Source organism: Pseudopodoces humilis, chromosome 2, assembly GCF_049639895.1.
Source record: "Pseudopodoces humilis isolate 2021_Gansu_Grassland_sample_001 chromosome 2, ASM4963989v1, whole genome shotgun sequence".
Lineage (NCBI taxonomy): Eukaryota > Metazoa > Chordata > Aves > Passeriformes > Paridae > Pseudopodoces > Pseudopodoces humilis.
The window spans coordinates 28086363-28112500 of NC_142201.1; positions in this window are offsets into that span (position 1 = coordinate 28086363).

Consider the following 26138-nt stretch of genomic DNA (forward strand, 5'->3'; position numbering starts at 1 on the left):
TAAACTCCTGCCTCTTGTTGCTAGTGGAGGTGACATGAAATTTTAAAATATTGGGTGGGGTGGCAGATAATGCACAGAGATCTGTGAGTTAGTTAACTGGCATGTCTAAGAGAGCTGTGCCTGAAGGCCACTGCCAAGACTGGAAACTCAGTGTGCAGAGCACTGTACAAGCACTTAGGAATAAATAGCCATCAACCCAAAGAATCTGCCATCCAAATAAGCAAGAAAGTTGAGAACAGAGAAGTGTGGAAGGGTATACTGTTTCTGAGAATTGTTTCAGTTGCCTACTCCCATACTCAGCAAATCCTGAGGAAAAATCTCAAACAACCCTCTCATTCAGCCAGAGCCCCCAGCAGATACTTTTCAGTGCAGTTCTAAAATTTTTTCAACAGCCATCAGGCAGCAAATGCTTTTAATGAGAGAACGTTGACTACCTCATGTAAGTTTCTAAGCTCCCAGACTACACAGTTATCAGTTATCCTGTCACAAACTGCAATTCTGACATCAGTGCTACCACTGATTACAATTCCACAGGTAGCAAAGAAGGCTAAATTGCCAATAATAGTTGTAAAAGAGTTAGTGAATGGACAGTAGAAGGCAGGCAGAGAGATGCAGTTAGGAATTATATAAACTATAAATTGCCAACTTTTATCATTTTACATGTTTCTTTTAGTGTAAAAGTGGAATATTATACAAAGCAGGCCAAAATGGGATATCCAAGGTGACTTAATCTGTGGTAAAATAGTAGGTGCAAGAAATTAAAAGTACAGTAACCAAAATAAAATATCTTAGAAGAAGACAAAAAAGAATCAAAAAGCTTTTAGCTTTTGATAAAGGGAATCCCATTGTATAATTAGATCATGAACTAAGACCTTTCACCACTGCATTTTCACACTGTGAGCTATTTAAGTGCCACCTCTTGATACTCCTACTGCAGCTTCTAATAGCAAACCTTGTTCTGCTTTTCTTTGTGCAAAACCAATCACATCACATGAAATTATACAACTAATTAACACAAACTCCTTTAAAAAATTGCATATTATTTTGGCAAGCCAAATTAATGTCAGTCCCCTGAAACCATGTTTAGTAATTCCCACTGACTGTAGTAACGCCTACTACTGAGAGAAGGGCTAATCAACTACAGGCTCTCCTGCTGATGAGCTGAACCAAGTAACCAGATGTTTCTGCCTTCTAGGCTAATGGAAATGTCATGCATGTTTTTCTCTCCACCTAGGTGAAGAACTAATTCCACCATGGCCGTGGTCTGGGTAGCTCTCTCTCTCTCTGGTGCTGCTTCTGACAGGTCCCGCTGGTTAATCCTGAGTAGACAGGTACAGCCTTACCAAAGGTGCTCTGGTTTAAACCAGCTAATCCAGGCCATCAAGGCAGCTTGCTGCCAAGATGTTCTTGCTCAGGATGTGGATAGCAAAGATAAATCTGATGAGCATCACTGTGGAAAAAAATATATCTGTCATATTGTGCTGTATGTAAAAGCTGGGCAAAGTATGTTTTTTTGTGTATTGGTAAGAGGTCCCACTGGTATTAAATTACTTAATGAGATGTCTATTGCAATTAAAAGAGTCATAACATTTATATTAACATTTTAAAGCTTGCTTATTTCAGGAGTGTCAGTTTACATGAGTCTAAATAGGCGATAATGAACATGATGAAGTATTCCATATTAAAACTGAGTACTGTGTAACTGTCTAGTAAAATCTTAATATTAAACTATACTGTATAAATTACAGGATAGTATAAAAGCTTCATATTTAGATGTATCCCATCTTGAATCTCAAATAATCGACTTAGAATTAAATTTGAATACAAAATAAAAAGAAATGCATTTATGTGTAATCTTAAAAAATACACTTGCATGATATATCTATTTAAAAAGCTTACAGTATGCTTTGATGGATGATACAGTCATTTTCAGAAACAGCAAACCATAATTTAAAGACAGTGTGTAATTATTTAACAGCAATATTTTCTAAGTTCAGCTGACTTGTGCCTCTCATGCTAGATGCTAATGCTAGATTGTGTATCAGTAAGCCCTATCATTCCAGGTGCTTACATGGTGAAGGAAAAAGATATCTGGTGCATTTAAAATACTACTTAAGGAGGAAGAGAATTAGGTTTATTCATGCAGACTTAGTTTGCAAAATGCAGAGAACATATTAATTTCAGACTCCACCCACAGCAGCTAAATATATTCTTTATTTTGTTTTTCAATAAATCTTCAGTAGTATATATAGACTGTAAGCACAAGTTAGTCTTTTTATATTTTAAATTTCCTTTACATGCTCATTGCTGTATTAACATCTGTTCTGAAACTCCCACCACCACAGCAAGGAGGCATCAATTAACATCGGTTTGGAAGTGACAGATATTCAGTCAAGGAGGAATAAAACTCTACAGCAATTTTTGCCAGCAAAATCCCATCATGTGTGCAAAGATGCAGTCTACTGGTAGCACCAGTTCAATATTTGAGGGGATGGATCACTGGAAGAATGAGGTTTGCCTCTCATGAAAGGAGACATGCATGAGCCCTTAATTGTAAATTCAAAGATAAGGCCACTGAACTGAGAGTGACCTGGCTCTGGTCCCAGAAAGTTGTGTTTCACTAGGTTTAGTTTCTACGGCACAGAAATCTAGCAGTGTGAGAGGCAGTCTTTCAGGCAGCTAGATGCACTTGCCAGTGAAATAAATATTGGAAAACTGAAATTTACCTAGGATGCTGGGAGCTATTAGAGGGGACCATAGACTACCTGACACCTGGTCATCCTGTATCACTTAATGTGCAAAGTAGTAGTTACTAAAACAGTGGATCTTTCTGGCTGGATTTCAGGAATGTATCCAAGAACAGTGGAGTTACAAAATCCTGCTATTTGATCATGGAAAATATACAATGTTATGCAAATATCCAGGTCCAAGAAGTGAGAAAAGAGCCTTGAACCATCTTGGCAATTGTAAAGATCTTCCAACAGATTCCTTTGCTTTTGCATGCTATGACTTTACAAGCTAGAGTTTCATTGAGTATGGTTGAGAAATCAGTGGAAAATGAAGAGTGAAAAAAAAAGTATGCACTGTTAGTATATTGCTTTTCTTGACAATCAAGAAATAAATCCTTAAAAAGCAGAGAGAGAGAGAGAAATGAAACTAAACAGCAAGTGGGGCTGAGTTTTTTGGTGTGGGTTTTTTTTTTTTGTGAGATAAATATTTTGTCTGCAAACTAATTTGAGATTCTTCAAGTATGAAAATTTTCAGTAAAAATTTTTCTCTTTCTAAAACTGCTGGTCTTCTAGTGAGGAAAAAAGGTTAGTTTTATAAAGTGCTTTTTATTGATCTGATCAACATCTCCATGATGGTCAAGAATTGAACAAATGTTGCTGAACTATGAAGAACTTAGATCAACTGATTTTGGGCCAAGAAAAGCTGTCATAAACAGTGAGGCACCACCATTGGCATGAAATACACTGATAGTACTTATTCTAGTGACAAAGGGAATTTTTCAATATAAGAAAAGATTCAGAGTAAAAATAAAAAGCACATATATGTATATGTACAGACAAAGACTAAGCAGAACAGTGTAAAATTATCAGACAGTTCACAGGATAACAACAACACAACTTTGGTTCTTGCAATTTTTATTCAGCAAAAGATCATTTGACCTCATTCCTGCTCTGCAGATCTTGATTTTCTGTTAATGTAAGGTTGGAAAAGGAATAACAAAATTTTGTCCTAAGCTCATCTATGAGAATCAAGTTTATCTTGGCACAGCTATGTTCTGAATAGAGCCTTCAATTATCACAATATGTAATATATTTCCACAGGGTAGCCTGGATAAAAAACCTGGGGGTGATCCGTACTGCTGCAGACCTGGGACTGAAATCAAGCTGAGATATAGGTGTTTGTTTATGTGTTTATGTGTTGCTTACTTCTCTCTGACCAACTTTCTATCATTCTGTACTCAGCAGAATCATAAACTTTTCTGTGAGGCTGAATGCCTGGCCAGTAAACATAAATAAAGAACTATTCACAACAAAAATTATATAGGGGAAGAACAACAGCTGAGAAAAAGAGTTCATGGAGAAAGAGGAGAATGATCTAGGATATCTGTTCCTGAAATGCTCACAATTTTATCCATCATGCTGAATGTCTTCTAGCATGAAGGAATCCTGTGGCATTTGGGATCACAGGAAAGTTCAGTTGTATCACACTGGAAGCCCATTTGGTCCACTGTCCTCTGAACAGTGATCAAAGCCACAACTTCAAAGGAAGATGCAATGAAGTATGAACAAGACACTTTCAGAAATATCCAGCTTTTGGTTCCTCTTTCCTGTTCCAGACAACAAGTGAATGGCTTGTGCTTTGTAGCTAGGGAATTTCTGCCTCTTTCTACTTCAAAATTTTTTTAGTATCATTGTGCACCTTCTTTTCACATACAAAAATTTTTCCATATAATTTCAATAAAATCAAGATAAAGTGTAATCTTATTGCATGAATTTCTCCCCATTTCATTGACATTGTGTGATTAACTTTCCATATACATATTTGCCTATCTCAGTGGATAAAATGCTCTTTTTGGCAGTCCAGTAGCCTTTGAAAGACTTAGGTGAACAAGTTATAACAATCTGTTCAGAGAATTTCATCCCCTCTGCTCTTTGCAATGCAAAAGCTTCAAAGGTCAGTTCGGATAGACTTTGCACACTCCAGAGGTGTTCATAATTTAAACTCATGGATACATTTCTCATGCAGGCATATGAACAGCTTTTAAGGTATATTTTATGTGTTCATATGTTTATTTCTCAATAATTGAGTAAGATGATGAAAACTCCAGTAGAGGAGGTAGTTGCTAGGAGGGGACTATCAATATTCTGATGGAAGCAGAAACTTTTTTGAGACTTGAAATGATACAGTAGCATAATAATTTTCTTTCTCCAGATATTCCAAGGTTAACAAGCTGTGTCAAATTTCCTCAAGAAGGAAGAAAAATTCTTCTTCTTTGAACACACACATTTGACTAAACTTTTTGGAGGAAAATATTTCTTCCTTCTGTGTTTGCACTGCAGCTGAGGATAAAAAAGAGACAACACGTTCCTGACAAGGCCTTCAGACCAACTTTCTGTAAAGTTCTTACACGATAGAAAGAATACAAGAAGGTCTAACTATTAAATACACCTGAATTTTATAAGATTTTCTCAATTTCAAGTGTATGGATTGCATTGACTGAAATATGGTGTTTTCCTTACTGTGCATAAGACCAAATAGTGTCCTGACCTGTGCACACTGGAATGTCAAATTTTGTTTTGCAGACTGGGATAAGATTTCTTAGGGATTTGCAAATTTTTCAAAAGGAAAAATTTGTAATCTGACAGTGATCAGTGATTTGTTTTACATCTAGGTCTTGAAAAAGACCTATAGTGACTCCTTTGAGATTGGCAGAGCTTTCAAGTGTGAACAAGGGCATAAATGAAAAGCCATGGAAGAAGGCAGATTTTCTATGAGCCTGTGTACCATAAAAATAATAACAAGGGGAAATGGAAAACCACTAAAATAAAAAACCATGATCCAGTTTATGTCCACACATGGTAAGGTATTATCAAACAGTTATTTCTCCCAGTTAATCATTAAATGCACTCCTACACTCTTAAAAACTAATGTGAGGAACACTTTTAGGAAAAAAAGAAAAGTACACACAATGGATATGTAAGTAAGAAGCATGTGAACCAACAAAATAACAGCTCTCTCTTCTGTAAAGCTCCATATTCTTTTACTGCTAGGTTGTTTCATTAATAATTCCAGAGCATTAGAATGTATTGTGTTATTCTGTAAAGCTTGTTGTACAGAAACAATTCAATAAATGAAAAGTTTGAATTCTAAGTATTATTATTATTTTTGTTCGGCTTTGCTTTGTGGTGCAAAATTCTTTTGATTGCTTCAGACCTACAACAATCCCCTGTTGTTTATCATAAATAACAAGTTGTTTTGTTTCTCTGGGCTTGCAAGTTTCATTTTCTTCTGTTGCTATAATTTCTATTCATTTTTAACATGAACACATTTTCCTGCAGAAGTAGTCTGGTATCTAACTGTACCTTGTGATTTTTTGGCTGTGAAAAGCATTCTAGTTGATAAGAAAAGGGTGAAAATCATTCCACCCCCTCACCAGAGTGAACTGAACTTTCTAAGGATATATTTTTGCCCCTGTTTGAAAGGGAATAGGTAGTGCTTTCACTTCTGACTGCCCACTTGCTAGACATTTTTTATACTGAATTCAGAAACAATTTAGTGGTAATGCCATTAATTTTATTTCTGATAGAATTCTTATTGTGTCAGCTTGATCCTGCACTATCACAAAAGAATATAGGCTTTGTATAAAAAGCACTATTTAAAACACAAAAGTTGGTACTGATTTTACCAGTATCACCAGTTTTGAAAAATCTTTGAAAACTCTGCAGTCTTTCTTTTGAATTGAATTTCTCTGTGATGAGTGAGGAGAGGGAATTATGGCTTCCATGACAAATTATAACATTTTTATCTATCTTCCTTCCCTACTGAGGATTTTGCATATTTTCCATACTGAAGGTTTTAACTGTGATCTTTTAGTCACTTCTTTTCCACAATCAGAGCCCTGTAGAGCCCATAGTCAAGGATTCACTGGTTGTATGAAATTAGGCAGAGTGGATCACGCTGGTCATCTGTCCCCTCTGCCATTCTGCACTAACACAAGAGAGTACATGTGATTTACTTCAATGAACTGTGACTCCCACAGTTTCCCAGTGTCCCCCCCTGCAATCCTTAACAAAGATGTGATCAATCATTTTGGTCTTCATTCAACTGGGAAAAATGTGCTAAGAGGAGTACCTCTTAAGATGACCATAGTTTGTCTTTCTGTCTAACAGACTGATAAATCTGTATCACCAATTTATACAGTTTTTCTAACTGTACAGGAAAATGAGTTACAGCTTAATAACATGCCTCTGATAAGAGTCTATTGACATTTTAACTGCTGAAGATCCATTTTAAACCAGCAGAATCTAAATATGCTGGGGGCAGGGGAGCTGAATTGTTACATCTGCCATTTCTAGTGGCTGGGAATCCCTCTTCCACAACCACAGGGGAAGCCTGCACAGTCAGCAAGGGTGAATTCACAGGCCATATCTTCATTTTGCCAACTCTGCAATGCATGTCTAAGATATATCCTTCTCTCAGTTTCCACCACTTACCTACAATCCACTTTAACTTTCATCTGGAGAACTGCATTTTTTTTTCCTTTCAAGTACTGACAGCTGCTGTTGTTTCCTGTTTGTATCTGTTAAAAATACAACCACAATAACCATTTTCCAAGCTCATGGAATCATTGACTTGAGTCCTTCTAGTGCTTCCTTTCCCCTTCACATTACATTTCTCATCTTCTTGACTTAGCTTGTAAGTACTTCATGATGTTGTTCTTGTCAGAGTCTCTGGCAGATATCCACCACCTACTAGTTACAGTTCAGATGGGGCATTTCCTCCTGTGGGAGATCACCCTCACTGACAATTCTAAAACTCACTTCATTATTTTTTTCAAATCTTTCAATCTCTCTATCTGACTGCTTGTGAGCAAAGGAGACATTTGTTCTCCTTATGTAGATGTCTTTACCTGAACTAGTTTTCTGTTATCTTCAGTGGAAAACAATCCACCTTTTATGGTGTAACTCATCTGACTTATTTCAGGTATCTACTGTGGATTGAGAAGAATCTCATTTTGCAACTGATTATTCCTTCTTACTGACTACCGGGGAATGTATGGTTCCAGTTCAGATGCAGATGATTTTACAGCTATTTCAACTAGCCTACCTAGTTACCTAATGATGGGTGAATATAAGCTATGTGTGTACTCTCTATATATCTATGAATTGAAGCACTCAAATTTAGGTGCCCACAGTGTAGGTGTCAACACATGACGTAGAATCTCCTTTACATCAGTGGAGCTCTAGCTAGTATGGGTCATGGAGCCTGGAGGAAAATTCAGCTGAACTAGATCCAAATCCTTCCCCAAGACTGTGATATATTTAGGTTCAGAAAACTCTATCCATCTATCTAGTAGGCAACTATGCTTTGTTTCATATTGGAGCTGGTGAGCCTATGATTATTACCTCAGTTTAACATTGGATCATCAGAGTCAGTTAATGGAACTACTCCTGCAAAATATTAATTTATTTGGTTTTGGCTTTGATGAGCTCTTTGCAGTATAAACATATTAAAAATATGAGCTTCAATGCATACAGAGTACTTTTAGAGACTCATGAGGGCAAATGCAACACTATTTGGGAATGCTGCAAATAATGACATGTCTTCTTGTGAGTAGCATCCCAGAGGGATGTGATCAATTTGAGTTTGAAACTGACTTGTTCTGTAAGAAAGAAAAAAATGTTCATTAAACTGAATGGTGCACCACTTTCGCTCTCGTATGAAGTTAAAGAAACAAACTTTCCACTAAGCAAAGCATATTAAATCCTAATGCTAGCTGATCCAACTTCCCCTGTTGGACACGAAAGAAATGTTATTGCCACCCATGCTTCTGCACAGTATTTTATAAAGGATCTCCTTTATTAAAACAAGAGACATTCTTATCCTTTATTTCTTGATTCCCCTGCTTACATCTGGCATGACCTCCCACAGTTTCCAGGATGTAAATCTAGCTGTCTAATGACATCAGAAAAAAAAAAACATTTAGAGGGAAATACATCAATTATCTTTTCCTCTAGACAAATCATATCTTGAAATAAGCACTTGAAGAAGTTACACCCTTTTTTTTTATCATATGAAACAAAGTCATAGCTTCATATTCATCTATTGTTTCCAAACAAACATAATACCCTGACACAAGCTTGAAAAGTACGGTCCATGCTCATTTCTTAAACTTTTCTAGCTTCTTGAAGTAAACCATTATTTTTTCCTGTCCTGTTAGATTTCAGGGGCCACCATTGACAATCTCTTGGAAAAAAGGTTTTGTACTTTTGTCCCTGGACTTCTCTGTTTCAGTCTTTGTAGAAGAAGCTTTCATGTCAGAAATCTCTTCCTGTTTTAAGCAGAAAGAAGCCACTTGGCAATGTAATCTCTTCATCTTCGGTGCATGTGGGAAGGCACTGACTGTGGAGCAGAGTGTACCTATGTGCTTAGCAGTCAGCCTCTGCTTTATCTGTATTAGTACAATTGTTCTGGAGTAGCAAAAGGGAAGAAGTTCAAAAAGTTATCACAATACCTCGACAATGGGTCTTTTGTAACCCAAAAAGTAGCATGTACAGACCGGAGGATAGTAGGGATACTGTGTACTTGACTACAGCCCATGAGACTTACTCTGCCTGTAGGAATTTTCCTGGTTTTAGCAGCCATCCAGAATTACATAATTCCTCAGAAATGTGAGGTTAAGAATAGAGAAATAGAAAAACAGGGTAGTAGGTTACAAAGAGAATATGTTTAGAGTTTGAGTCTGGCTGACATTATACATCCTTGCCCTTTTACCACAGATTGTTCATGAGGACTGAATAGTATTTCAGGTACATAGTGTAGACATCACAAAAAACTTCTGCTGTGTAGACACATGCACACACTACCCCCTCACCCCCACTCCACAGACACAGACATGTACAAAAGCAATAAATACCACTGTTGTTCATGTCTTATAACAATCATAAATGGAAATCTGCATAACAGAAAAAACGTGTTCATATTAGTGGATAGTTACAGCTAGCTTTAATTGGATATTTTCAATGTACTCTGAACTATGGGATATCAGGCATGATCTGCTTTATTTTGGGCCTCTTCTAGCTCCAATGAAATCAATGGCAAAATTCCTACTAAATTAGGTGATGCGTGTTCATCGGAAGAGGAAGTTGCATAACCATATATATATATATATACATTTTACATTGTAAAATGTCACTTAAATATTCTGTACTTATCACTTGAAGCAATTTTCTTCACAAATCTGAAAAAAATCCTCCTCATAAGTTAAAAATAAAATTGGTGTGAATTATACTTTTCTGAAGACATAATAGGAAATTGAAAAACACCCCCCTTAGAGTGGTGTACATGTGTGCATGCCTGTATTTGTCTCTGTGTGTATATGTTTGCTCATATTTTTAAAAGAAATTTACTTTTATGCCTCTATCTCAGCGGACTGTCCAGCATGGGATGAAAACATTGTCATATGCACATAAAACATGTGTCCAACTGGCCAGTGTTTTTCTCATTTGCTACAGCTTTAAGATCTTTAGCTCTACACATTTCAAATTTCTCAAAACCTGAAAACCAAGGAACAAGAACCATGCACAGGAGAAAATCTCCTTTCATCACACTGGGATTATTTTTCTGTCCCAGGTGCTCGAGCCTGGGCTTTCTCTTAGTCTAATTGATAACTGTCGGGCTCCTCCCCTTAACCCACTGACTTTTGTGCGTTCCCTTCCCGGGTGACTACTGTTTCACTGTTCTACCTCATTCACTTATGGTTGACCTGGAGCTCCTGGGTTAAGCTTCCCCACTGGTATTCAACCTTGGACCTTATTATTGTTCTACTCATCTGACCTCTGATACACTAAATTCTAACAAGGTGATCTGAAAAAAATCACTCATTTTTTCTCTGTGTGGTTTCATGGCTCGTCTTTTTACTGCTCTTGGCTGATGTTCTTTTCTCCACTTCAGACCACCAAGTGCTCTGCTTTAGTTTGTCAATTTATAGTGCTGTCATGGTTTCAAATGCTGTGACCATTGTGTAGAATATACTCTCCTGACCTCTGAAGCAACTTTCTGTATTTCAATTGTTAACTCATTAGGGTTTGGAGGAACAGCTGAAAAGGGAATGGCCCTTTTCCCACAATTGCTTCCAATGAGAGCCTGAAGAGTCATCACAGTCCAGGATTAAGAGAAATCAAGAGGATGCTGCTAGAAACTAGCTCCAGTTATTTTGCATTCTTGCCTAAAGGAAACAAACTAAACCCCTTAATGCCCAAAAATACTGCTGTTATCATCAGTTCACCACTAAAATGCAAGGGGAAGTATATCAATAAAGCTAATAATAAAAAGATGAATCAAATGAATCTGATTTGGATAATTCAAGTACTTTACCAAAGTATTCCAAAAGCTAAAGCATGTCCTTTAAACATCAATTTTATATTTTACTACTTTCTCTGTCCTCACTCAATCCTTTGTTTGCACTGGCCCTTTGTCTGGGTTCTGAGCCTTGAACTGGCTTCTCCCAATCAAGTTTTTCTAATAAATAGTTTTTTAACTCTCTCCCTTTGAAAATACCATTTGAAGAAGAAAAGAGAAGTGAATGGATAATACCAACAAAATTTATTCTGAAGTCAGCTTCCTAAGAAGAGTGCAGTCGTAACCATATTTATTACACCCCCACCTCCTCCAACAAACTCCTTCCTTTCTTTCTTTTCATTTAAGTGGGGAAATCACTCAGTGAGAAAATAAAGAAATGATTCTGTCATTTGTGGAGAGTTTTATAGCAGTAGCAAAAAGTTAATAGTTTTAATTTTTGAATTTTCAGATTGATGCATATTTTTTTATGAAGTTTCTCTGACCAACCAACTTCTAAATAGCAAAAATGGTGTATGGTTTTGCCATTTAAAATAATTTAATGTAGCTTAGTATTTAGCAGTTCTAAACATGTAATGTCTAGTTACATGTGCACAGTTTAAAAAAAAAATAAAAAAAAATCTATATTTTCTCCAGCATCACAGGTATTTAGATCAACCACAGATTTTGATTTCAACAGGAAAAAAGAATAATTTTTAGGACCTCATGGGAACTATGTTGTTAACAACATCCTTAATTTTGAGAGACTACTTGGTACAGCATTCTCCTTGGTAGCACTAATCATGGCTGCGCAGTTTTCTGATAGCATGAAATACTCTAATGCATCCTTCATTTTTTGTGTCACAGAATTATAATAACAAGAGCTTGCATTTTTGAAGGTCTTATCATCAAGTGTTTCAGAGCACTTTGCAAACACTAATTTAAACTTCACAGTCTCCCAGAGAACAAGGCTGGCTTGGGTGTATCTCTACTGATTTTACTTAGCATGATATAGAAATCACACATTTCCTCTAGATACTGTAATAACTTTTTACAGGTGGGTAAATTGAAGTATTGGCTCACAAGTGTCCTATCCAAAAAATACAGACTGAGTCAGTAAGACAATGAAATCAGTATTTCATATCTGGTTTTCAGCTCTCTGAATCACTTGTTAATTCTTTCACCATGCTTGATGATTTAACATTTAACAGTTTTGCTCTATTTAAGGCCACCTTTTTCAAAAGACACTCTTGTAAACTGTGTCTCTAAGCAATATTAGCATAAGTTTTAAATAATTAAAGCAACAGAAATTAGAGACTATTTTACCAGAATTAAAATGATGGAATAAAGTGGAAGGAATATAATCATTATAGAGTTGATGCTGCCTAAAAACTGTGAATGCATTTGATTGCCTATGTCAGACATCATTAGACTATTTACTTTAATAAAACAGTAAAGCCAATACTATACAGCAGTCTAAATCAATTTCCCAAGAATGATATTAGAGATGCCAGATCTTCCAAAGTTGAAGATTATTTCTTTTCTGAAAAGAAGCCTTCAAACCTTACTGTTCAATTAAAAAAAAAATATATATATCTATTTGCATGGATGTTAAAAGGATATCAAAAAGCAATTTGTGTTAGTGTTTGTACAAGCAATTGCAAAAAATAAAAAGCTTGCTGATTGTGTTGCTGTGCTTCTTCTGCATCATTGTTTTTAACAGATGGTTTGCTATTACAACTGCCTTTGCTTCAACAAGAGTTTATAACCTTGCAAGTTTGGGGTTTTTTTGTTTGCTTTTCTTTTTTTTTCCTTGGTGTTGTTGTGCACCATTCACATTTTAAAAGTTTATGTGGGTTACTTTGCTGGTGCTTTGAATTCTAGTTAATTCTGGTCTCTTATGCTATTGGGATAGTATTTACTATCTGTGCTTGATCTGGACCAAACATATTTTGATTGTAAATAGAAGGTCTCTTTTATGAGGATGTTCACTTCACAGCTTGAGCAGTGTAATTTTTATACAGGTCTCAGCAATCAATAAAAAAGCCACAGGAGGAATGATTTATCTTGTTGGTTACAGAGACTGTCACCGAGAGAAATTGTAAAAGATCAATTTACACAACCTGGTGTGAGAACGTTATTGATATAACACGGCTGATCAGTTTCTGGTAGTGTGTGGGTAGGCAGAGAGAGAGCCCTGCCCTCGGACAGGGCCACTCACCAAGATCTTAATAGACTCGCTGGTCCATAAAATGGACATGAAGCCAATGAAGGGCGAGATTCTGCGTGCTCATGGTACACTGAGTGGCCTGCAGGAAAATGGATTGGCTCAGCTCCGATTAGTTAGTTAAGCAGTGTCATGCATCCTCTTTTTTTTTTTTTTTTTGTTGTTGCTTTTTTCTTCTTCTTCCCCCTGCTCCCCCTCCTACTGTGAGAACTGTTCACTTGGAGGCTCACTGCCTTAATTACAAAGGGCCTTTTTAACTACAGGTCACAGGAGTTGGCTCACTTGACAGGAAATAAGGAAACAAGCTACCTTCCTGGAAAAAAAAAGAAGAAAATCAAACTTCCACTCCTCAAATTAGTTAAATGAAGCTTATCAGCACTTGTTAGTTGATCCTTTGACAGTCTGTTAATTGCAGCTGGTACATTAAGTTATGTTATAACCAGCAGGACATATGATTAAAAAATAAATAAATCTACGGGTATGCCACACAGCATTGTTGGTAGAAAAAACAAGGTAAGAACAATGTTGATATTTGCTGTAAATATCACAGCACAAAAGACATTTGTAGACTATTTCTTTCTTATTCTGTACAATTAAATTGCATGCTAACTCAGGGGGTTAGTTTGGATCAGAAAAGGGCTTCTTTACACAATGAGATTAGAAAGGTTCTCATTGCATCTTAATAAAATCCAACATTGGCTACTCCGTCAATATAAGTGGTGAATATCTACGGATGTTATACATGCAGCTTTTAACATACTTTTCCTGATATATGCTCTCCATTATATTCTTTTATTTACAGACAATAATTTCTTACTGTTATTACTGGAGGGAAAGAAAAGAACATTAGCAGCATTAAGAAACCCCACGGCAGTTGTTTCTCCTTCGTAGGAAATTACTCTACAGTATAACTGCTAGCAAAAATAAAGGATCCAAAGGCACATCAAGGGGAAAAAACTGTTTTCATGAATTTAACCTGTTAATTATAGTAATCTACACTACAGTGTAAGTATTGTAACCTGGAATGGGAAATGGGTGATTGAAAGAATGAGCTGACTAAGACAAAAATGATTAAATCCACACTTTGAATGGATGATTTTCATATGTAATTTGAACTACACATTCTTAAGTTGTTTCATTTTCGCGTTTCTGTACTCATTGGCACGTATCAAAGTGAAAGACTAGCTGAAATTAATGTTTTCTTACCTTCATCTGCCAGAGTAGTTTAAATAATTCTCAAAGTAAAGAACACTGGCAGATGTGTTCTTCTGGACCCATAATATGTGCTTTAAGATGTGTTTTGTGCTTATTATGAAGTAATATTTTGAAATCCTAGGCATCCCAACAATATTGCTTCTTTTTATCTATGGAAGGACACATAAAAAGGCAAGGTTAATTTCATACCACTGAATATTTAAAGTCCCTAATTGTTATTGTCATATTAAAATATGATTGAACTCACCAACAGGCCTCTCACTGTGTTCATGTGAACACAGTCCTAAGCACAGAAAAATGTCACATCCCACCTCCCCTGACCCTCTATGAGGGGAGAGGGGCCCTTCACCCCAGTTTCTTCATATCTCAAAGTCCGATTCTTTTTTCTGAAAATTGAAAAAACTTGAAGGTCTTCAAGTGCTGTCCCTCTTCCTATGCCTTCCTGTACTCAGATCAGAAAAGAAATAAAGCAATTATGACCAGAGTGAGACTCTATGGAGCTTGTGAGACCAAGGGAGAGGAGTGGGTGAGGGAAGAAAATGGTGATGGCCAGATGTGGATGACATCTAGAAGCCAGGGCTAGTGGAGAAAGGACAGAAAGGAATGTGAAGAACTTATGTTCTTCCATGCTGAAATGACTTGATATTATTCTACATCCATGTGTGCTAGTAACCCCTCAAGGCATACAAACTTCTGGAGTGGGTGGTAGCCTGATTGAACTGTGGGTGTTGTGTCTTCCCAACCACAGAAAGAAGAAGCTCCCATTTCTGTGGACGCCTAATGAGGTGCAAGGATGGCCACAGTGCCTGTTGACCTCTTACTCATCCTTGTGAGTAGTGTTCTAAGCCAAATTTGGCAATAAAGATCTGTTTATACCATGACTTCAAGTGGTGGGTGGGCAGAGGAAGAGTTGTTTTTCTTTACAGCTCCCAGGCCACTCACTGCCTCAGGCAGTCTGAAATCATTAGCCAGCCATATTCCTCCCCTGCCCTTCCCATAAGGAAGTTGGGCTCTTCCCAGAAATCAAACAAATGCTCTCCCTCTCTCTGACACATGGATGTTACCTTAGCAGAGCAAACCTGGACATGTTGCCACCAAGCTGTCAAAGTCCAGTGGTCATCTTCCTTTCTGCTGTGAATTCTTTTCTTTCTCTTCCCTGTGTACAGGGCTGCTACTAAATGTACATTATGGTCCGTGACTCAAACTCTGATGACTTCTGTGACAGTCCCTCAAATTAGTAGCTCCTTGAATTGCAGAAAAACATATTGAGGAAGCCCTTCACCAAGATTTTCCCTGATTCACTGGAAGGGCAGCTGGTAACAACACCCTGTTGTTAAAGCCTTTCTATTATAGAAAATCCCTGTGACCTTTTATTTTGAGAATCTCTCACATTTCTGTTGTTTGTAGAAGGTGTTTGGTATTCAGCAGAGGAAATCCCTTCGGGCCACAGAAGTCTCTTCTCTTTGTCCCATAAAATTCCATTTAGGATGCAAAGTGACAAAAATTGTCATTACCCGTCTCTTATTTTTATCTCTTGGGAAAACATGAGTAGAGTCCAGGCTGCAGGCCAAGCTCACACTAACACTGCCAACACCAAAAGACACAGACTGAACCAGCTGAAGACAAGAAAATGGAAAGATAGGTGAAGAAGAGGTTGAGTCTGTGGTCTTACATTACTAAAATTCCAAACGGAGCAGTTTCCATCCCAAACCATCCCTAAAATACTTAGCTTAAGGCTTCTTGACACTGTAGACTCAAGATGTTTTCCTCTTTCACATACACACACACACACACATAAACACACACACCCCCCTTTCTCAGCTAATGTGCATCTGTACAGTTAAAGATCTCAACAATCCTAGCAATAGCACCCTTCACTGCAATGCAGCAGGTTCAAGATTCATGTGTAACTTGTGATGCCAGAAATAAGAAGGAGTGTAAAATAACTCCCAGCAGAGTTATCTTTAAATTAAGTTTCCTGCAGTTGCAAGAACTAGTATTTGAGAGTTAAGAAATGTCTCTGAACCCTAATTTAGCCTCTTTTACATGAATGTGTTCTGGTGCAAATGTATGTTACATGTGATCATACTACATTTTCCAATTGATCCTGTTTAAATCCGTATTCAGGGTGGACTGTTCAGAGGGTAGGAGAAGGTTAGCACATACAACCAAAAGGCTGATATTTTAGTCCTACATGCTTGATCTTACAGTCCAAGTAACTATTTTCAACTAGCAGTTTGTGAGTCTGGAATCTCAATGTTCTTATGCTCAGAAATAGTGTGTGCTATCCAGTAAAGTCATACTTGGGTCATGTTGCTAAAAAATTACAGAATTTAACCATTTTCAATAATTATCTAGAACCCATGAAAGCCACACAATCCATGTCGTTAATGTAGATTGTGAATTCAGCCACTGAAGGTGTTGCACCCTCCTAATATTTTGCTTCCTATGGAGAGAGATCTTTGCAAGACAACGTTCTTTGTCTTGGAATGAAAACCAAGAATTTGCTTCTTCATCATTTAACACAGACATATATTGATCACTGTGCTCAGGTGCTGATCTTATACAGGACTCGCAATTATCAGATTCTGAGATGGACCCCCAGCTCCACGCACATACACATATCAAGAGAACCATATTCAGCTTCAACCAAAACTTTTCATAGCTAGAGTTGTGTGAAAAATAAATGTATCGTTTAGAGGCCTTAGTTTAAGAGGCTTTAGCAATTTAGAGAACAGCAATATTTTGCTTTCAGAATTTCTCCTGATACAGAATTATGAGATTTTTTTGAATTCTCTCATGGGTTTCTGAAATGAAATATGCTCTCAGGGACTTGGAAGCTGGTGGGTAAAACTGACATTGTTCTTGCTAGCTTCCCTTCAGCTAACTCCAGAATAGCAGCAGTTCAAAGACTCATGCACAAAGCTTAAAATATTTTTAACCTAATGGAGAAATATTTGCTGGTGTGATATAAAGGTCCTAATATATATATTTGAGAAAACAGACTAGCTTCTGGTCCTTTATTATAGTAGCTTTCTAGTGAGGTTATTGGTAGTAAAAAAGTATGAACCAAATTTCTAATGGCTAAATGCGTGTAAGAGACCCAGCTAAGATGGTCTTCTGCAGCACAGGGAGGCACTGAGCATTGTGCCAAGCCTTGTGGGAACATGCCTCCTCCAACTTGCTATTTGCTTTCAGCAGGGATAGGGCTAAGAATGTGCTGCAAATCCTCAGCCACGCCGACGCTCGGCAGCACGTGTCACACACTCGGCAGCATCGCGTTAGGCAGGCAAACTGGGGCTCTGATGATTACCCCTCTTCCTACCACCAGTTAAAAAGATAAAGCTGGAGATATTGGCACCAGGGCAGAGGCTCAGAAGCAGTGCTGTTTGGAGGATTGTTCAGCCTCTCTGCGGATCTAAAGAGGGCAGAAATAAATTTATAATTGCATTGGATACCATGAGATCTGTATCACCACTCTTCTGGAAATGAAAGGCAGGTAATGAAACCAGATGAAATGAAGACATTACCAACTTGTGGCACTTATTCATAACACACACTTGAATAGAAATGTCTCAGGCTGAACTTAGGACAACTGTCAGTAACTGCAGTTCAAATCATCTGGTCTCTTTCTTTCCCTAAACAATTCATTTTCTTATGGCAAATGCAGTTGTCAAAGCAAATTTGCATTCTGATGCAGGATGTGCATCTGTGTTTGTGTGTTCTTTTGTTTTATGGCACGGCCGGTGAGTTTGGGTGAGCTTTATTCAATTGAAGGCAAACTTATTTTAGGTGTTTAACTTAGGACAAATTGAATTATGCCTCAAAATTGTCTTCTCCCTTCCATCCAGGAGCCAAAGTTAATGAGACATAGAAGGCTGCATCTGTGTTTCCTCAAAAAGCAGAGTGGTAGTATCCACCTGTGTGCTCTCTAAAGGCTTTTATTTCACCAGTATCACAAACAGTGATGGCATATGGTCTTGGTGCTGGTGATGTAACACCTGGCAGTAGTTCTGCTGCTAATGCAGAGAGCTTATGGCATTTTTGTCCCCGTGTTTGCTTGCAGGTTATGTGTATTTTCTTTTGAAGCTAACTTAGGTTTAAAAACCTTTTATTCAGAGAACTTGTTTTGACACCAACACTTATGCCTCTGTGATCAAAATGTTCTAACCTAGAAAATGTAGGCTTTTTGGCTGGATTGTTGAGTTTTGCCTTGTTTTTATCTTGTTATAAGTTCATTTCTCTTTGGAAAAAGTAATTTTCTGGCACACTTGGCTGTACATAGCCAGAGTTTACAAGGTGCACTTGAATTGAAATATCAAAGAGAACTGTTGAAATGATGTGCTTGCAAAATGTGTGCAATTATCTGCTATTAACTCATCTGGAATCCTGTGATGAGCAAACTGTGATTTTCAATGTGTCATTACATTGTTGCATCAATGGGCTGTTCAACAGCTCAATTTAAAAAATACTCAAGAAATAATCATTACAAGAGGTAATCCTTCCAGTTTGATTCAAATAAATCTGTTCCTACACTAGGCTGACATGATCATGGATCTCATGAGGTTTCCATGCTTTGTTTGCACTTGCTTTACAGTATTTACTGCTGATTTTGTTGTTGTATGTTTTATTTTTGATAAGGCATCTTGGATTCTGTTTTCTAATTATGTAGAGAAGAATGAGGGATAATGCTACCATCCTTGATTTCTTGCCTTTAGCGACAATGACACAGTGGTGTTCTTTACACAGTGTCAAAGTACTTGTTTTGCTGTTATGGTGTTACAATATTTTTTATCCTGTGGATAATTTTGCCTCTTCTCATGAATATTCAGCTGGAGTTTCTTCTAGCACAGAAAAGGTAGATCTGTTTTGTGTTTTCATTTGAAATTAATTTGTTTGGGAAATGGTCATCTGGGTGCTGGATTTACCATTTTACTGTGGCTTTTTTCTTTTTCTGCTCAATAGATAGATACTCTGGAAAATTTGTCTTGCAGAAGACACTATCAAGTATGTTAAATATGTAAATATACTAAAAAGTTAACATTCTTAACAAAATCCCTTTATTTCCACTGCTTTTTGCCTTTAAAAAAGGATTCTGTAAAATGGTTTCCAAATTTCACTATGGTCAGACACTACATATTTGAACTTGATTGGCTTTTCTTTCTTGTGTATTCTGGAAGAACTGCTTGTTGACAGAAATAATTGCAGTATTTTTTTTTAGCATATTTCCACTCACTTGTGACTTGGGACATTTTGCTATTGGGCAATCATTTTGAAGAAGTTTGTGCTCATGTTTTAAATTCTATATAAACTTAAAAACGTTTCGTTATTCTTGCTTACCTGGTGATTTTTCTTCTAGCTAATCACTTGAGGTAACTGTAATGTAACTGAAACAATCACACTTTGCATATGCTGGCTCCTTTCTCTGTAACTAGTGTAAACATCCAATTGTCTTGGCCAGAAACAGGCTTTATTTCAGTGTGTCAGATGACGAAAGGCATAAAGAGGCTTCTAGCAGGTGAATGTGTGCTGGTGCATATGCGTGGGAAGGCACTGCTAACAATTGTTAGGGGCAAGGAATTAGCCAGCAGTAGTTTTGTGTGCTGCAGTAGGAGGGAAGAGTCAGCCTACTGAAACATGAGAAAGGCAGTGGAAGGTGGAAGGGAATCATCCAGCAGTTGTCTATGAGCTGGAGGCTATGATAAGGTGGGTGGAAGAGAGAGAAGAAGAATAGGGGAAGAACTTAAAAAAGAAAAAAAAAAAAGAAAAAAAGAAAAAAAAAAAGAGTGCAGATGAAGAAAAAGAAGTCCAAGGAAAAAAGAAAGAGCAGAAGTAGAGCTACTACATGAACTGCCTGTAGCATGAGCAATAGCCAAAGAAAAGACAGAATAAAGAAGTCATCTGTGTTTCTAAGAGATCAAGTGCAACCATGTGAAAGCTGCAGGACAACATGTACTGTTATCTAGCATTGCCTTTATGTTACGTGTTAGTGTGTATGTGTTGAGTTGTGGAACTATCTGAGATAAATTGTGTTGAACAGCCTACACTGTATTTGGTGCAAACAGAAGATTAGACATCAGGAAAACAGTATCAACAGGAAAAAATGAAAAAAAAACCCTTTAAAAAATAAAAGAAGAACTTTTCCAATTCAAAATGTCACATCCTTCCAAGACATTCCTGCACAAGAAAAACACCATGAAATACTACAGGCTGTCACCTTTTTAAGTACTGGCAGCTCCTCAACTATTTCCTGTGTGAACACAGAGTGCACAGTAAACACAAAGAAGCCCCTTTCACTCATCCAAGTGGACCAAGTGACCATGAAGATGTGTGCTATGTGTGTTTATTTGAGAAGCTGGAATAGTGTGGCTGTAAAATCACAGCCTAGCTTTCTGCATGTCATCTTTCTTGTTGAAGGTGGCAATCCCTCCACAATATAAATTACCAAGAGTTGGCCTCCCTCTGAGGGTGCTAATGGGGTGTAGGTGCAACTCTTTGAATAACAGCTCTAATGTAATGAAATAATGCAGGTGTTTGAATTGCTAAAGTACTCACAGAGGAGCTGCACTTGCCAAGAGTAGGCAGAGGTACATGAACACATAATTTGTGATTGCATGAACAAATACCTGGTAGAGACCCTTTTAATAATTTACCACTGCATCCATGCAACAAAGTGTCTTACACTGGGAACGGCAACCAAGCATGAAAAGTCAAAAAGGAAGAACTGGCTGCTCAAGAAAGGCTAGTTGTCTAGGAGAAAAGCTTTGCTTCTACCCATTTGTTGCTGAGCACTCTTCACATTCTCTAGGTAAGCAAGATTGTTAGGGACTTGTCCAGTTATCAAAAAATTCAACTGCTCTGTAGTTTCAAAAGTGCCAATGCTTCATTCACCATGCAATTCAGGAAGAGGAACTCAGCTTGCCAGAGCTGTCTACCACTCCAGATTCTCACTGTGCTCTCAAGTATATTCCAAGGAATCATACTTTAGTCTTAATGACAACAGGGAAGAGAGGCTGAATCATTTTAGAGTCTGCAAGAAAACACATTTTTTTCGGCAAGAAAACAAGATTTTATCCTCTAAGGTACTTGCTCTTGTTCAGCCCAGGCTATCAGAGAAAGATGGTTGTTTCTGTTGAGTTATGGCCATTCAGTAGTTTATATGAAGTGAATTTGGTAGTTTCAGATGAATGTATAGGAATGGATGTTCCCCACAAAGTCTGCAAATGTTGCTTTTTGGAGGCAGCTCCTGAAGGGACAAAGAACGACAGCAACCTCTGCAAATATGTGCAGGGATCTCTGAGGTTCAGAGGGCAGCACTATCTGCCATGCTGCCTGTATTTGCTTTATGAAGAAGTGGCTACTTAAATATTCGACCATTGGGTGTTATTTTGTCTTTTTGTTTTCATAAGCATTGAGTACATTTCTTCTCCTTCACCCCTGTTTATTTCCCTGTTGTGAAAAAGCAGTGCAGTAAGGTCAGGTACATTTTGGCAATCCCAGTAGAATCAGTGCCCTCATTCATAAACTGTGATTACCATCCTGGGGAAATGAGACTTATATTTGTGGACATAAAGATCTGGTAACACTGACTAAAGAAAAGTTTAAGAAATGCATTAAAAAAAAAAAAAAGAGCGATAGAAGGTTTTTATTTTTGCTCTTGGCTTTGAAACTAGTAGAATGAAGTGGCTCAATTTAAAAACAAAAACTGCATAATGATATTTCTATCTCAAAATAAATCTTACTCTAATAAGGACCACTGGTAGTGTAGTTAGAGAGGTCAAAACTTCCTAACCTCCATAGTCCAAAAAAAAAAAAAATTAAAACAACAAGAGAATTTAAAGTTCTTTTCGGAAATAAAAGAGAAGAAGGAGCAGGAGGAGGAGGGGGAGAAACAAAAGAGAAACTCTGTCTTTCAGTTCCAATAGTTCTTGATGTTTAAAATCTCTGAAGTTTTCTTATGTGTTATGAAAAGCTACAAATTTATCTTTTGCCATTTTCCCAAGGGAAGCTGACCCAAATCCACCAGCAGCAGTTGAAAAGGTTTTTCCAAGCTTTATCAAATGGCCCCAACAGAGACCAGCTTAAAATTAAAAGCTTCCCCTACCAGAGGGAATATATGTGACTTTAATAACTGAAATGTGTTTTTACTTTCTATTACAGGGGTCAAAAGGTTTCTAAACAAACCAAATTTATCAATTATTTAGAGCTGATTTCTTCTGAAGTGGTATTTCTAAGATATTATTTGGTGGATAAATTCAATGTTCTAAGGCCAGCAGCAGCATTTTATTCATAACAAATTTCTCCTAAACTGAATTTGCTGGGGCAACTTAATTTCCACTATCGTGTTTGCACTGTGGAAATATCAACTGAAGTGTTATAGGGCCTAACTAGTGGTCTTTTCAAAGAGAAATTCCATATAAGCATGCTTATTCAGCACCACCCTGCTTGCCATTTATTGCTTAAGAAATGAACTGGTACATTGTGTCTGCAGTAGAATTTCTTTAGCTACTGAAATATCCTTAAAAACCACAAGGCACCTTTAAAGTCAGGAAACAATATCTTAAACTACATTCTCACCCTTGCAGCGAAAGAAAATAACTGTCAGAGGTTTTGTTAAAGACATTTTGAAAGGAAAGAAAAGACCTATACACACATCTGAGTAAATGCACATTTTCTTAGCCTTCTCTGAGAAGCAAGCACTTCAGTTAGGTTGTTGCAGAGGGGAATTAACAGTAAATTTAGAAAGAGACCATTCTTAATACCTAATAGGGTCCACTGACTATGTAAATACTCTGTTTGTTATATATTAGCTAAACATACATTGGGTTTCTGCCCAAAGTCTGCCATTTGGTGCAGAGAGAAGATGTTATGGAACAGTTCATAAATTCATGTGGAGCCCTGTTAAATGAAACCAACCATCCAAGAGCTGACATTTTGCCATCTTTAAAATAGCTGCCTCTCTTGCAGTAAAACGTCAGGTTTATTTATGCAGGCAAATATGAAGTAGTAATGCAATCAAGGTGCTATGGAGAGTTTTGTGTTGTTTTTTTTTTAAAGAAAGAATCTAACCATTAATAAATAAAAATGTCTTGCATAGCTGCTCCTTATTTATACTTGAAAAAATTTTCTTCCTGAAAAGTTACATTAAGGAGTAAAAACATCATTTTGTGACCACTGAAAATGGTCCCTTTTTCTTAGCAATACATGCTTTCAGAAATCTGAATTATTGCTACAAATAAAGAACATAAAGCTCTTCCTCTCTCTTCTGCCTCCCTTGGCCTTTGGGGAAAAAGAATTCTTCTCAAGCATAAGAGATTGGCAAAAAATGATCAAAGTGAGCCAAATTTGATCGAGGCCCTCTCTAACAAGGTGTTGAGGAGCTTCTTACCCCCAGGGGACTGACTGTGCTTCTGTTTCATTTATGGCTCAGATTATTACTCAGGTTTGAATATGGCTTGTGGATGTCAGATGAGGGCTTGAGGTTTGGTCTAGGGACTCTGTGCCCTGAAAAGGCCAAATTTTTGAGTGGAATTTGAACAGAATGCCTTACTGAGATTGAACATGTTTCTGATACATGAAATGGATAATATGACATTTGGGTCATGGTCAGCCAGGAACAGGAAGGATATTGTTCTGCACCCAAAGTATTTGCATGTCTGTGTGGCCTTCCCCTGCCCAAGGTAAGAAGGGTGTTGAATTCACAGTTCATTTTTGGCCCAATGCTGACAGTGATTGAAAGCTACACCGTGGTGGTTATTTAGGATCTTGCATGGAATGATGAGTGGATGAACACCAAAAACACCACATTGCTGTCCTTAATGACTGTTAAATTTGTTTTCAATTATTTATCTGCACTGGCTTTGCTTTTCTGGGGTCTTTGTCACCAGAGAAAGAAGGAAACAGCAGGTATGGCTATGAAAATGTAAATGTGATAATGAGGAAAGCCTGGCAGATTAGCATAAAAACCTAATGTTGCTGAAAGGAGTCTTTCAAGGTGTTGGATGGTGGTACAACTTCATATAGCTTCCTGGATATTTCAGACTTCCTTCTGGAGCATAGGACAAGAAGAGTTATTTGAATTTGCTTCTATGGGGTAAGGAAGTCTTTAGGCAACCTTAGTGTCAGGATAAAAAGACCATTACATTTTGCATTGGAGGGTGCTCTATGAAGTATTTGGAGGCTTTTTTTGAAAAGGGAAAGATCTGTAGTAATTTCCTTACACTGTTTCTAATGTCCCAGATACTACCATAATCTTGCAACCTCTGGTAAGGCCAGATGAAATCTGAAAAGCCAGAGTGGCATTGGTTCAGAAATGATTTGCAGTGCAATAATGGGGAAATGAACTTGTTCTGTTCTTTCCAGCTTTGCTCATACCCTGTGGAGCCAACAGAATGGGAGTTCTGTTCAGCACATGGAGCTGCTTTACATGTGTGCAAGGGATATCATCTCAGCCTGTATATATTTATGTAGTTATGACCTAGCTTTTGGTTTACCTTTTGTTTATGCTGTTCCTTGTAGTTCCAGCACTGTTAAAACCAAAAAAATATTTTTTTTAAAAAAAAGGTAAGAAAGGAAAAAAAAGAAAGGAAAATAACCTAACCTGTCCCAAACCGAGTAACCAAAGCCTTCCCTTATAGACAAAAAATGGGTGAAAGACAGCATAGGGAAGTTGATCTTGAATTAATTAATTTCAAACCTTAGATCAGATATGCTCAGCTTCATACTTTGACTTCATAAAACCACCTCTACTCTTCAAAAAATATTCAGCTACAGCTGAGGAACTGAACTCTACTTGCAGAAGATATATTGCCACCAGGGTTTACAGTAACATTTTTGCCTGCTTAGCCCTGATAGTTTACCTATCACATCTGTCAGATACTTCAGAGGAAAAAAAAACAAAAGCCCTCACCAGCTTGTTTTCTTCCAGCGCCTGGAAAAAACTGGCTTGGGAAAATATATTAGCAGCTATATTTAAATTATTCTGTTGGTTTGTTCTTTTCTCTCAAGAAGGTAAGCTGGGGTTTCCCCCTTCCTCCTCCTCCTCCTCCCTCCTCCCATTTTTTGTGAAGATTCTCACAGAATCATGGGTGAAACCTCAGGCATAATTAAACAAATTGGCATTGCAAATCTCAGCAGAAATAATGTGCCTTTTGTGAAAAAACTCCCACCAGAAATGATGTAGTTCCTACCCAAGTTCTTTCTCCATAGGTCTAAAAATACGACAAACCAGTTAGTTACTCATATGCTGCTCATAATAATGTCATAATTGAACTATCTATAAATGGCATTATGCAAAGGAACATTGAACAAATGCAGCTGAACGCTCTTATATTGGAATCTTTTCTTTCTCACAATTAAATGTCATTATGAGAGATTTTACTCTATTTTATATTTAATCAGGACTTGTAAAGTCTCAATATAAACAACATTTTTATTTGATCAGAGTTCATTATGAGAAGCAGCTACTGTATAGAAAATGCCTGAAATTACACCCTGGACTGGAAGTCTGAATTTACTAAATGGAAGGGAAAAAAAAATGGCTGCCTTTTCAACCAAGCATACCTTTGCAATCTGGTGCATTTCCTTATGTGGCCTTGCTCAGGCTTATAAACCATTGGAATCAATTTCT